Raw genomic sequence first — 14,646 nt, 5'->3', positions numbered from 1 at the left:
CTTTATTTCATGGATTCATCACATTTAAGGTCATGAACTTGTGCATATCCGATGTGACACACTCAGAGGCTTAATGTCACACTTTAATGCTTTTAAATCATACTTAACACTAAATGGAAATGACATTAGTTATCAGTCATTTTAATGGTCATCCTCCAAACATCCTGCTTAATTTATGTTTAGCATATCAGCAGTGTAGCTCGTAGCACATAGGTTGACTGGGTCCACCTCCTGACACAATGACTGAAGCCAATTAGAGTCTGCTGTGAATAACTACTACCTTACATTTCTGTGCACTTATGCAGTATGGATGAAAGATGACAGCATGGCACCAAAACAAAAGTTTTCTCAATTATAGATTAAGCTCCTTTTTTTTGCACATTTCCAATTTATACTGAAAAAAATATATATCACAAACCATATGTTTCAGATGAATTCAGAAATTATTTATGACTTCCATGTGTTTTTTAACCTGATGTTTGCAAATTACCATTACACACAACTCCACAGTATTGATATTTTTCAAAGGGTAAGATCTTTAATTTCTTTCACACCCTTCAAAAACATTTAACATTAGCACATTTGTGAATATGGAGTGTAACAGACATCTTGTTATCAAACATGTTGCCTGAAGACACACTGACCTGAGCAGGGTGGCCATCTGTATGGCTAGTGCTGCAGATCTTTCGTTTATTTTGGTCTGTTTGAAATGAGCCAACAAAGTCCATTTCTTCTCTGCAGACATGAACTGTCGGGAATGTTGAAAACCTCATCTCTTTCTGCTCCATCTACATTGTGTGCCTCGCTGTCTACTTGACTGTTGCCTTTTTTCTGCTGTCTTTATGTCTATTTGTCCATCTGTCTGTGTTTCTCATTCGTTTTCAGGAGTATTGGAGAGGAATGCCTCAAGTAAAAGTTGAGCCAACTCAGAGCCAGACGTTAATAATTGAGGAGGGCAGGAGGCGAGAGAATGGCTCCTGCAATATTCATATGTCATATTGACTTGACTGCCAGCCACTCGCCCATGCACCCAGTACTTATGAAGTCTCACAGATGACTGAGGATGCAATGCTGTGTCCTCCCCCATCCCCTGCCTCCCTACTATCCCCCTTTTCTTCCCACTATACATTTTCTCATCTCCCGTCCATATGCCACCTCCTTTTTCTCCACCCTCTCCCTCTCTCTGCTGCCTCTCCTCTTGTCCCCTTCTCTTTCTCTCTGCCACTTCTTCTCATCCCCTTCTCATCTGCCGCCATCTCTCTGAAGATTATGGCATGCCCATGGGTCAAATTCAATTATAGGCCAAATTAAAGAGATGCTTCTCAATTCCCTTAACAGAAAAAAGGAACACACACATGCACCAGATATGCCAAGGCTACAATCATACACATACACAAAACTAACACAACACATATAGCCCACCACATCCTGCCCACTCAACACATAAACAAAAAGGCAGATATATAAATTTCCCAAATTTTCCAACATAATAAACCATTGACAAGTAAACCGACAAACTCATTTCAGATTGTGTTCTCAAGTTCGGCTCCCTCTCCAAGTGTTGTTACATCACTGACAAAGCTTTCCCACTGTTTCTCACTCAAAACCTGCCCTTTCTGCTTCTCCATCTCTCCAGGCCTGAGATGTAGTTATTAATGAGCCATATTAATCATAACATCGCTGTGAGTAAGAAGCCAGACGCCTGACTGTTCCAGGAGGACAATCTGATGAATTAGACAGCAAAGCAGGGAGAACCATCGTTAGTACCAGCTGTTTCCATTCTAACATCAGCTTTAAAATATCAAATCCTCAAAAAGAGTTGGAGCGGTTCTGAGGTCAACCAATTATCGAGCGCCGCAAGCAACACTGGCTGCCTTTCAACATGATTAGATCTGAACCCACCAGAGGACATCCGGTCCACTTGTTCTCTTGTATAAAGAGCTAAGATTAAAAAGCTCCGAATGAAATTTAAAAACAATGTTTTTGTATATGCTGTAAATTCTGCATCTGCTGCTCCAAGAGTAATTTCGGGAGTGAGATGAAGAAGAAAGAGGGACGTGATGAGATGAAACCCGTGCATCTAAAAAATAAATAAATAAATAAAAATAAAAATGACAACATACATTTTGGTAATTTGCATTGTTTTTGCTCGGAGGGCTTTAAGAGGCGGAACAACTGTCATGACTCCCAGGCCAATAAAATCCACTGAAAATCTATGAGAACATTTATTAAAATGCAGAATTTGTGCATGCATTCCTGAAAAACAATTTTTTAATAACACACTTTTTTTTTTAAAATAAAACAATGAAAGGATAAAAACAGTACAGTGCTGCTACAGTACAGAGGCATGCCAAATAGAGGTGTTTTAAAGTCCACTTATTTGTATTTGTCAACTTATTCTATATTTTTTTTTAAATTAATTTAGTAATTTTATCCATCTGGGATAATGACACCATCCACAGTCAGTTCATTCAGTTGTTGCTACACAGCAAGTGCTGCAATCTTGCTGAAGAAGAAATGCTGCTCGTGCCACTATTCTGTAGAAAGTCCTACCATCATCAAATGCTCTCTGCAGAAAGAGACCCACAAGGAACCTGTTTTATTGATAACCTGTTGCTTATACACTAATAAACAGTATTATGTCATTTAAGACAGTATCTGCACTTCCTGTTGACATATATGTACACCTAAGCACACCCATTAAAAACCCCAACGCAATGAGAACACAACCACTACAGTAAAAATCCCTCCAGAGTTCAAATGCCTTACAAGTCCTATGGTGGTAATGCATGTGTAGCATTCTGCCCAGGTATGCAGGTATGTGCACGTGGCTGAATGTGCTAGGTGGGTGTTGCTGTGCATCAGGATAAAGGAATAATAATAGTACACCAAGCTGAACAAATTGTGCCAACGTGAAATAGCCATAAACCAGCATCTGTCCATACTGTCCTTCCTGAACCAGGTTTGTAACGTTAGTCCACACCAACACCCAGTTAACCACACACACACAGACAATCAATTTGTTGAGCACAAGCACAGTGCAGTAATAAATATGCAAATAACCACACAGTTTGTGTTTGGGCGAGCATCTGTGTGTGCGCTAAAGGAAACAAATAGTACTCGCAAGGAGAGTAGGCGTAAGCTTTTGTGTCATCCTGAGCTGAAATAACACACGGCGAACAATGCCCAAGTTTGCACCCAACACGCTCAGACAAAAATGACCTATCCATGATAGGGACTGTGTACAGATGGATCAACAAATACAAACGGATCAATTGGAAAGCAGTACTATCCACTTCCCCTCCAGCCCTTAAGCACAAACACACTCTCCATGACTGTGACAGTGGGATGGGAGAGGGGGTGTCTGTCATTGTCCTGTAAGGGGATATCTGAGCTGATGTTGGCGACTTATCCACACTCTTCATAATCCATTGTGTGTCTATTTTTGTGCGTGTTGGTGTGTATGTGTGTAGCCGACGAGGCCTGCTGTTGTTGATAAGGGCTGAGGGCTTAGTCCTCAGTCACAGGGACACACTCGGAGCATTAATGAGCCCACAGCACAGAGGAGAGCCTCTGCCAAAAAGGTCTTTATCAGACACTAGGAGCCTGTGTGTGCATGTGTGTGACAGAGAGAGAAAGTGAAAAGGGGAGATTCCCTGTGTGTGTGTGTGTGTGGGTGTGTGTGTTTTAACACAGTGCACAGTACTTTGGGTAAAAGTCCTGATGATCAAACACTCTCCCTCTTCACACACACAGAGCACTGCCTTAGTAATAGCCTGAAGGTGAGGCTGAAGGTTGAGATGCAACACACAGCAGTCCTGTCTGAGAGGGCACATCCATCACATAGACAGCTTAAACTCAATGCCTGTGTATGTATGTGTGTGTAATATCACAAGTTAGTTAGTTGGGTAATAGGGTGATTCTGTTAGAGCGACCCAAGCCAAGCAACAAGGTGAATGAATGACAGGGTATTATATTGGTTGTCAACGTGGGGCGGTGGATAAACGTCAGAATCAAAATGAAGACATGGACAGACTGACAAAAGGAGGGAGACACGGCTGCCAAGAAGAAATGTCTGGGTGTTCGTTTGCAGCAGTCGGTTTTGTGCACAACACAAAAAGAACAATATTTCTGCACAGTTCTCATATACACTAGTACAACAGCAAGAGATGGGTATTTCAAAGTGTACACAGAGCCAGGGGAGAAAAAACACTCACCTATGCACAACGCTGCAGAAAAACTGTTGTCAACTCCAACTTTGTGATGAATGGCTTTTCTTCCACTCTCCTTCTGATTTGTCATGTTTCAGTAACCATTTGCATTCGCAAAGCCACCAGCATTGTGGCTGATCGGACACACCCCTCTCACACACTCTTTACACTCCTGCCATCTGGAAAAAGATACCGAAGCATTCGGGCACGCACATCCAGACTGTGCAACAGCTTTTTTCCACAAGCCATCCGTCTCCTCAGCAAAAAGGGACTGACTGATAAACACGCACACACACACATACACTAACATTATCACTCAGCTTAACTCAAATACCTCAAAACATTGAGACTGGACTGACTAACCAACACAAAGCGCAAACACACTGACCTACACCACCAAACCATCGCACACACCAACCTGTAAATGCTCTTTTGCACAATATTATTACTAGATATATTATATTTTTTTTTTTTTTTGCACTAACTTGTCTTGTAGCACCTTGGTTCCTGGAGGAACGTTGTTTCGCCTCACTGTGTATTTTTAAACTGTATATGGTTGAAGTGACAATAAAGTTGAACTTGGAACTTGGAACCAGGAGGCATTGCTTTCATCTGTGAAAGGTACAAAGCAGAAGGAGGAAGGATGGTGACATCAGGCAATGTGATGTATAGTCTCTGTTAAGGACCTGGATTTTGTTTATCATTTAGTTTTGAATTATTAAGTAGAATCAAGAAATCAATCAAATAAGCAGCCAATCGGTCTGTCGTCCAAAGAGAAACAGATGAAAAGAGGACCGAGCAGAGCGAAACTTGAGGGAGGTTTTGAAGAATTTCAGGTTTAGGACTGTGCATTAAGAATTAATGGGATCTAAGTGATGCTGGTTTGAGATTACAGCAGGGGTGGGGTTCATTCAGCTGTAGAGTGATACTGGCGCTTGGCAGCAAGGAAACTGCTGAGTTGTGTGTACCATTTCACAGTGGGGAGTATTTCTCAGATATACACACACAAGAGGAGAAAGTTGAAGCAAACCAGTGGGGGGCAGAAAAAATATTTGGTATATAAAAATTCTACCTTCAGGTAACAAGAGCACCTTTGAAAGTGGGTCAAACTGAGTAGCATACCAATTATGAGATTTAACATGAAACCTGTCAGTGACATTTTTTTTTTTGTTTTGTTTGATACATCTGGTCACACATGGCAACTTCAGCTGTCTGTCTTTAAACTTCTTATTTTTCTCTGTACGTCTATTAATGTGTAGAAGTTATTTATAGATATGATATCATTGTAATTCACATTCTAATTCATATTATATCAAACTGAGTGAATAAAAAACGACATACATATATTAAGAGAAAATCACTATATGGGGAATAAACTGATGTAAATTGTGGCAGAAACCTACTCTAGATGATTCATTAGATACTGAGATTACTAAACTGGTCATGCATCTGTACTGCAGCCTGCATGCGAAAGACACCGAAGCACATATGCTCACATAACATGTCTGGTTCCTTAAGCAGCGTCTGTCTGCTTCCCCAGCCCTCGAGTAATAGCAGCCATTACCGCGCCCATGCAACATGAGCGCACACTCACACATTGTCCAGCAGGTTATTACAGTGGCAGTGTAGCTTATTACCCTGCCTCGGCACCACTCAATTATTCAGCCTGAGTCTACAGGGAAAGGACTTGCAGCTCAGTGTGCTACTTACAATACGCCTAAGTAGGCCAAAGAGACTGACTTAAGTATGACACAGAGACGCAACAAAAAAAATCACCAAAGTAAACCATGTAGAAATTGGCAACTGCAAGATTACATATTTTCCAAGCTGCTTTAGCAATTCGGTTCATGTGTGTGTGGCTTGTTTTCCTCGTGCTGATTTCACTTTATGGACAAAAAAAGCAAGTCATTCTAACATAATTTCTTACATTTCATGATAAAGACTGTCTTTAGGTTTGGGACTCAGTATTAGGTTTAGACATACCTGGTTGAGAAGGTTTAGGAATCCAAATGATCCCTCTTTACTCCTTGAAAGCCTGTTAGGAGTAACCCTTGAAGGGCTTTTCTAAACCAAGCAGTTTCTGTTACATGTCAGGCATACTTATAGAACAAAATAGCTGGGTTTGCATTAGATGTTAGTTAAAAAGAATGGTCTAATTGTCATCAAACAACATCTATATCTGCCGTTAAGGGCACAGGGGAGGCAGTCAAATATCATCTCCTTATGAGGGAAAGAGTTAAACAACAACATGACACAAATCTCACATCACATTTTTGCCACATTTGACCTTCAGGATGGAAGTAGTACTAAAACTGGAATATCCCCTGTCAAACAACTTTGTCAGACTGATTATATTCACACAAACCACAGAGGTCGATACAACCTTGTTTCATTCGTCCAAAGTTTATTAAATATTTTTACAATCTCGTGGAGAAATATAGAGACGGGAGAACGGGGGCAGAGGGGGGGAAGAGAAAAGAGGGAGCAGATCTATTTTAGAGTAAGCTTAAGCAGAGCTGTGTTGAAATAGAAGCCCTGACCGACCAAGCCATGATCTGGGGACTTATTAAAGACTCTTATTAAAAGTTAAGGAAGGCCCTAAGAACCTTACAATAAGCGAGGGGGTGAGTGAATCACACAGTGAAGGGGATGATGCGTGTGGCAGGGAAAGGATTGTGTTTAAGCGCTTTCCATTGCTCTCTCTATTCCTTCCTTTCCTTTTTCAGTCTCACACACACACACACACACACACACACAAACCCCAAGACCCTCTTTCTTCCCACTCATCTGCAGTGAATCCTCCTCACTCTCCAACCAGGTCAGCTATATAAAGTCCACAGTTTTAGCCTAATTTCTGACAGCCTGAAGACTTTATACAAACACAATGCGAACACACAAAAGCAGGTGCGTGTGCATGTGCAATTGCTGGTTATAGATCTGGGAGCAAATCCTTTTTCCTGTACTGTTTGGCAGTGTGCAGCACAGTCATTGAGCATAACACAGCCCTGATGCAAGCTGATTTCGTTTGGTGCAGTCCTGTGTAACTGCAGCCTGTCCCGTAGAGAGTAGAGGGAGTGCTGTACCACCTGCTTATTGATCAGCTAAAAGATACGGCCTACAGAGTTAAACATCAAATGCCAAAGGAGGTGTTGGTGTTGAGCTGACTTTCTACCTCCCCTGGAACTGAGGGGATGTGGCTCAAAGACCAGAGAGTGAGCGATAACCTTAAACAACGGGTGACAATAAAGAAAAAGTAGCATATATGTGTGCTTACTAAGTCTTTCTCTTTCCCTTCTGTTTAAATACTACCCATCTACCTATTGTCAGTGCTTTGTCCTTCAAACCAAAGGAGGCAGGAAGTATAATGGAAACCATAGCAACGAGACAGCACTGCTTAGCGTGAGCAAGGATGGATGAACCTATGGATAGACGGGTTTTCTGAGAGGACAGCTGAAGGGGAAGTGAACTGAGAATATATGCTGAAAAAAATAATATGATTCTCAACACTGGTTTTCCACACCCTCCCCCTTACACATATGTCTGAATAACACAGATGTACATTTACAGACACACACTTCAGCATACACCGTGTGTGGAACTTCACTTTCTTGGCAGATCTGCAGGACTTTGAGGCATAATGTGAGCCGGTGCTTTGGTTTAATAAGGGCTCTGTGGGGGTTTTCTTCACAATTTCCAAGTCTCAGCTATCAAAGTTACTCATTAAACATATACAGCCCACGGAACTAAGCTGGACTCAAACCAACAGAAAGCACACAGTTATTCCCAGTCACAGAGGTTTTGGCACTAAGTCTGTTTTATGAACCTTAGCTAAAAGCTTGCAGTGGCTTACAATGTTAAGCTAGTTTCCCCCCGAGCACCAAGCTGGAATTATAATGTCAAATTTAAAACAAATGTCACTAAAAACAAACATACAAGGATTAATGTGAATTTATTCTAATTTATTCCAGACTTAATCCCTCATAATATCCCTCTTAAGTAGCTGTAAGCAGACAAATGCACACAAGCTCACACGGGCAGTAATACCTGAGTCAGGCCTCTTTTCCAAAGTAGCCATCACTAGGAGTAGACAGATAGCATGTCTTTCTTGTTCATTCTGTCAGGTGATACTATGCATTCGCATTCATTGTAAAGCCAGAAAACAACTTTGAGAGCATCTTTACCCTAGAAAATCTAACATGCAGCATGTTTTAGCCAAACAAAATCATGTAGTGGCAGGCTTCAGCATGTGGTATCTTCATTTTTTTTTTTTTGCCTTCATAAATGTTAATCTGCTGGAGGTTTACCATGTTTATAGGACAATTAACAGCATGTTTAGGTAAATGCATTAGCCAACTGTTTATTTTAACCATGGCTTTTTTAGAAGACAATTCTTAAAATGTTGCCTCTTTTCGCCAAACTGAATTAAAATTAATTTTTCCTTATGTATTATTTTATTACAAACATGAATAATTATTTTCCTTAAGTTAAAATAACCATCTTACCTTTTGCTAGCTTGTAACTCTCCACGGCTCCAGCTGAATTAACGCCAAGACATGATGTGCACAGTGCTGCAACCTTATGGTAAAAGAAGGAAATTATCCCAACTGTGCTTCTGAAAAACATTTTTAGCAACTAACTGACTATATTAACTAATAATGGACGCAACTAATGCTGTAATTGTAGTAAAAACAGAGCCGGAGACCTACAGTAAACTCAGGTGGTTTCTCTTTGACTGATTAGATAAAGTCCCAGTTAAAATCTCCCTGCATTTCTTGTTGCCCTTGTTAGCCATCATTATTATCTGAACTTTATAAATGCTGTAAATTAATGGCCTTTTGGTAAACAGCATCAATGTTATGAGTAACACGTGAGTAACATTAATACAGAACCCTGACTAAGAGTCAAGGCCTAGAGTAATTATGGCCCATGGGTACCAGCATGTATTGTTGTACAGTTCACATTTTAGGTGGACTTATTCAAATACATTATTCAATTCATCACCATTGGTGACAGTATTAATATTACAGGAAACTGTTCAGAATCAATGATTACATTATAATTTTTGTACCGTCATATTATTACTGTACCTTTATGTATTGTACTGTGTACCACAAAAAAACATGTATTGAGAGGCTCAGAGATTTGGGAGTTCACCATATGAAAACTTTCCCTAAAAGCTGTGTTGAAGGTGTTCTCCTGAAGTGGAAGTCATCAAAACACACCTGCTGGGCTTTCCAATTGTAGCTTACTTTAGGTCTAAATGCACAACTGCTCCGTCACAGTTTCTTGAATTTGGCTGACACTGACTGACAGTGTTTTGGTCTGAATCCTACTCCCCCATGTTGTTTTGATAGATTCACAGGGATCACAGAGGAGGTGAGAGGAAGTATACAATGCACTACTGCACTGACGGACACAGATATGGAAAAGAGTACTTTGGTTTTTCCTTTGATTTATACCAGTGGACCAAACATTTCTCTATTGAGAGATGGACACCAAAATATTCAGACTGTGCCTTCAAACTCATTACAAAAATAGCAAGTATTAAAGAAGGAAAATGTAGTATTTTGCATTCACAGCTAAGTTTCAAACCTTTTTTTCAGTATTATTATTTTTCATTGCCCGCCCACAAATGGACAAAACTGATTCATGCTATTTATTTTTCCCATTTCCCATGAAACAAAGTTTTACATTTACCCTAAGTTGTGACTTGATGCACTCCACCAGTGAACGCAACTAGTGTCAAAGCAGCTGAGGAAGACTGATTTAAACAATTTCATCTCATGTCATTTCCACATCCTCTAGTCTCCCTCTGCTTCTGCAATCTTCCTTCCATCGTTCCATTCATTAAACTGGCCCCTCTCCTTGTTGAAAGACTGACAAGAAAGCTGGTTATTCAAATTTAAATCAACACTGACAGAGAAGCAGATGTAAAAGGAGAGAGGGGGGTAAAGAGAGCTACAAAGCTTGTAACCTGACGTTGTTAGTATTAATGTGATTCCACCGCAAGGGTTGAGATCGATGCAGTCAGATGAGGGACTGTGTTAACATCCTAATCTCTAATAGCATCAGAGCAGCCAGACTATAAAAACCTCCACCAGTTCAGCTATGCACACACACACGCACACAAGCATAGATCAAGATGATAAGACAGACTGAGGGGACACAAGGAGCCATTAGAGGAATACCTGCATTGTGTGCTGAAAGAGCATACCCAGATAGCCCTGATGACCCCATACATGTTCTTCACTGCTGTTCACAAAGAAGCTCAGCTCACTGGAACCCACAGCCCAAAGAGCATGTAAAAAAACACCAGATTGATTCATTCAGCTACAGTTTTTACTGTGTTATTTTAAGGAGTATCTGAAATCGAATATTTCAGCTGTTCTGTGTGAGCAATGCAGATATGAGCTTCAGATATACAACACTGCAAAAGTTTTCATTTACTTACGTTTTGCTTCCAAGGAGTCAATTATCTTTTAAAGAGGTCTTCAACAATAGTTCTCCAGCCACTTAACACTGATCACTAATCATTCAGGCATAAAAAAGACACCTAACTCAAAGGACGACCCAGTCATGTGTCTACACATAATAGACAACTTAGCAACTGATTTTGTCACAAAAACACATTATTTTTTTCTCATTTCTTTAGTTGAATCTATGAGAAATAACAGAGATAACACAGTTTGACAGGCATAAAATAGTATTTTTGCACCAAGAAAGTGATTCCCAAAGTGCTATAGGTGAAAAACTTGGCAAATCTCAGCATGGTGTGCAAATTTGAAACCAGACAAATATAGGTCATAAAGAAAGAAGTAGTAGGCCTTAAAAAATCTGCAGCAAACAAATAGTATCTGAAAGTCATGTTCTTAGGATAAGAAATCCAACAAAGACTTGGCATGGGACCCGAGAGATGCATCTGGTCATTCAGTTCATACTTTTTACTCTTCACCAAAAGCTCATCAGAAATGGTTGTAGTGGAAGGATGGCTGTCAAGAAGCCAAGAAAGGATTTTCAACGAAAGCCAACAGGGAGAAAAGGCTGGTTTGCAAAATTACACAAGGACAAGAACTGGACAGAAAATCAGTCAAATCAGTTCTGAGGGAGTGAGGAATCCCAATTTGAAATGTTAACTTCAAATCATCAGTATGTATGGAGACGGTCCAGAGAGTATCTAAGTAATAAAATAGAGAAGAGGCTCTGCCATGGTTTGCATCTTAGGGGACTTTGTCAAAACTGATGGAATTATGAATGTAGAATAGTACTGTCAGATTCAGGATATAACACCGTATGGAAAGTGTCCAAGTGGCAACAGCATGACAGCTTTTCAACATGACAATGATCCCAAACTCATTGGCAATCCAGGAAAAGTATACCTGGATGGAAAAAAACACAATGGACTATTATCAGTCATTGACTGGCCTCCACAAACCCAACGATCTCGACATTATTAAAGCAGAAAACAGCCAAAGACGAGTTTTGAATGCCTTTTAAGAATAAGAAGCCTGGAGAACTATTGCTGAAGACTACTTAAAAAAATTACAAGAAATCTTGCCTAAGAGAGTTCAGGCTTTGTTGATGAATTATAGTGATCATACCAAATATTGTCCGCACTAAATTTTTGCTACTTTCTGTTTACATTTATGTTTGCAGATGTTTCAATAAATCACTCTACCTATTTCCCACTTTCAAAGCAAAGTATAAAGAAATGAAAGGTGACTTTTGCACAGTAGTGCAACTCATAATGAAGCTGCACTAGACAAAATTTGTATGTGGGAGAAAAGAGACTATCATCAACCTACTTAAACAACTCCAGGCTGAGAAAGAACAACTCTTGCCTTTCTAAGCAACATGGTTTTGCCCTATTTGCTAAAAATAAAATGTTGGTGGCAGACATATTCAGAGAAGAGAGAAAGGCACATAAAGTGACAATTTTAAACTGGGAACGAAACACAAAAAATCCTAATAGCACCATAATCATGTAATCCAAAAGTGAAAGATGAACTGATTAACTCTCACTGATATTTAGAGCTGTATAGTAAATACACAAATAGTTTATATAGTTCATACTTGTGGCTTCTCCTGTAATATGCTCAGATTGCATAACTACAGAAAGCATATGAGGAGTTTAAAATAGCTACTCTTTTTGCTAAGATCACATTCAGCCCAACACTCTGCATGCCACACGGCCCAAAAGAGAGTTGGAAAAGCCTTGGGCTATTCAAACCCATTTCCAAAACTCCTGGGACACTAGGTAAACAAAGTAAAAAGAAAATAGAATCATTTGAAAATCAACATCCCACAACCAATTAGGTCAATTGGCAACAAGTCAGCAACAAGACGAGTCTTTGGAGTATAAAAGGAGCCTTCTATGAATAAAGATAGCAAGGTTTTCAACACTCTGTGAAAGACTGCAGGGAACACATTAAGAATTATGGTTTTTAGCATAAAAATGCAAGAAATTAAGAAAAAGATCGAGTTTTAAAAAGTCAGGATCTGTGAAGTCTGTGACATCAAGAGGCTAGACAGTGCCGCTTCAGCCTAAACGGTGCTGCTAGCTCACCAATGTCTTCTTTAGGGAAGACATTGCTTTTTTCAGCAATCCACATTCTGCATATAACACAACAGCACTGCTCTGCATTAAGAGCCTGAGCTATAAATGGGCCCACAGAAAATATGCAGCGTACAAATTACAAAAAAGCACTATTTTCAAATAACAAATTTAGGTTTTAGGTGATTTAAAAACTGCCACATTCTGTTTTTATTACATTTATACAATGTCTAGCACTTTTTTTAATGGCTCATGTCGACAATAACAAAATATTTTAAAAAGCGGTCTTTACTTTTCTATGAGCCTCATTGCTGTAAAACATTCCAAATCTAATTCTGACTCATTAGTAAGCCTCTGGGGTGCTCCTGTCTCATACTGCAGACACAACCTCTGAGACTTGAATGTGTGCATGTTTGAGACAGCGTCTTTAATTACCCAGGTAACACATCCAGATGCTCCATCACTCTGGCAATGGCAGTGATTAAAAGGAGTAAAATATTCATTTCAATCAGACACCCACATGCCACATGTATAATTAATGTGCAGCGGAAGGACGCAGCAACTTTTACACCAGCGACACACATACACACGCTTTTCCATCACCATATTCCCTCTGCACATAACAGCCAGCTGCTGCATTTGTGTGTCTGTCTTTGTCGGGGCGGATCCAAGAAATGGAACCGTGGATGAGCCACTTCGAGCAATACTCCACAGGGAGGTCAAAGGTTAGCCAGACTGCATTCTGGGACATCATTCAGCCACCTACACAGCAGATGTGTTGTGTTGCTCTTTCACTGCCTTTACTCTCCCTGGGAGTGTTTTTGTTGGGAAAACAGCATCTTTAGTTTGCCACTTATCAAGCATTCAGCTTTCTGTGGTGTGGGTGTGCTGCCTTCACTGCTCCTTCTTCTACTTTTCAACAGTTCTGTGTTTATGTCAATACCTCAAAATACCTGTGAGCGGTTTGCAGAGGTCTCAGAAGCTGTCTGATGTCTCTAGTGGGTGGAAGACTATACAAACTCAAAACAATGTGAGACTTAAGGTGAATTTACAGACATAAAGTAGACATTTGATTTTGAACTTAGTTTGTGGAAAAGATCTTATCTGCTCAAGGCTGCGCATGCGAACAGAGAAACCACATCGAACAGGACTTTCCCATGCAGGATTCGTGCTGCATGTTAAAAATTAAACATCTGATTTGCATGTAAATCACCCCAAAAGATTCTCTCTTTCACACACTTGAAATGAAATCTTTTCTTTTCTCCTGTCAATCCCCATGGTTCCAGTTTGTTTTCTATTTCTGTCCTTTCAATCCATCTGACTGCTGTCTCTTTGTTTCCCTTGATTAATCCCTCTGTCAAAGTATTGTTTAGACTCCAGCAGTAGGCTACAATTACTCAGCGCAGTGTGTGTATTGTATCACGCTCATTACAATTACCTCTGGGTGTGAGTGTGTCATCTGTTGCCTGCTCATGTTCCAATTTCTCTGCGAGTGGGGAGGAAGCTGCATCCAGCTGCCACAGTGTGCATGCAACAATATGACCCTGAAATAGATTATCTACATTATAATGAATGGGACCTGTGTATTCAAAAGTCCATAAAAAGGTCTAAATTGCCAAAAGAGACAACTTGTGTTCAGCAGCAGATAGTGAAAAGGCCCATACTCCAAAGCTGTTTAATACACATAATTTACACAAAATTGATCTCGTATTCAAGAAGCTACAACTTGTAGCAGTTGGCAGACATTACAAAAGAGCTGGGATGAGGCTGACTGATGGATATCCTAGTAGCTTCCATTTGATTACAACTGGCTTTGCATAATGTGGTCAATGAGATTTCAAAACTTTACATCTCTCTGATCAGCTGTGAACAGACAGCAAGGAT

Source organism: Copadichromis virginalis, linkage group LG23 (genome assembly GCF_057382275.1).
Source record: "Copadichromis virginalis isolate Kocher_CV1m ecotype Utaka linkage group LG23, C_Virginalis_male_GT1.1, whole genome shotgun sequence".
Lineage (NCBI taxonomy): Eukaryota > Metazoa > Chordata > Actinopteri > Cichliformes > Cichlidae > Copadichromis > Copadichromis virginalis.
This window is presented reverse-complemented; position numbering follows the sequence as displayed.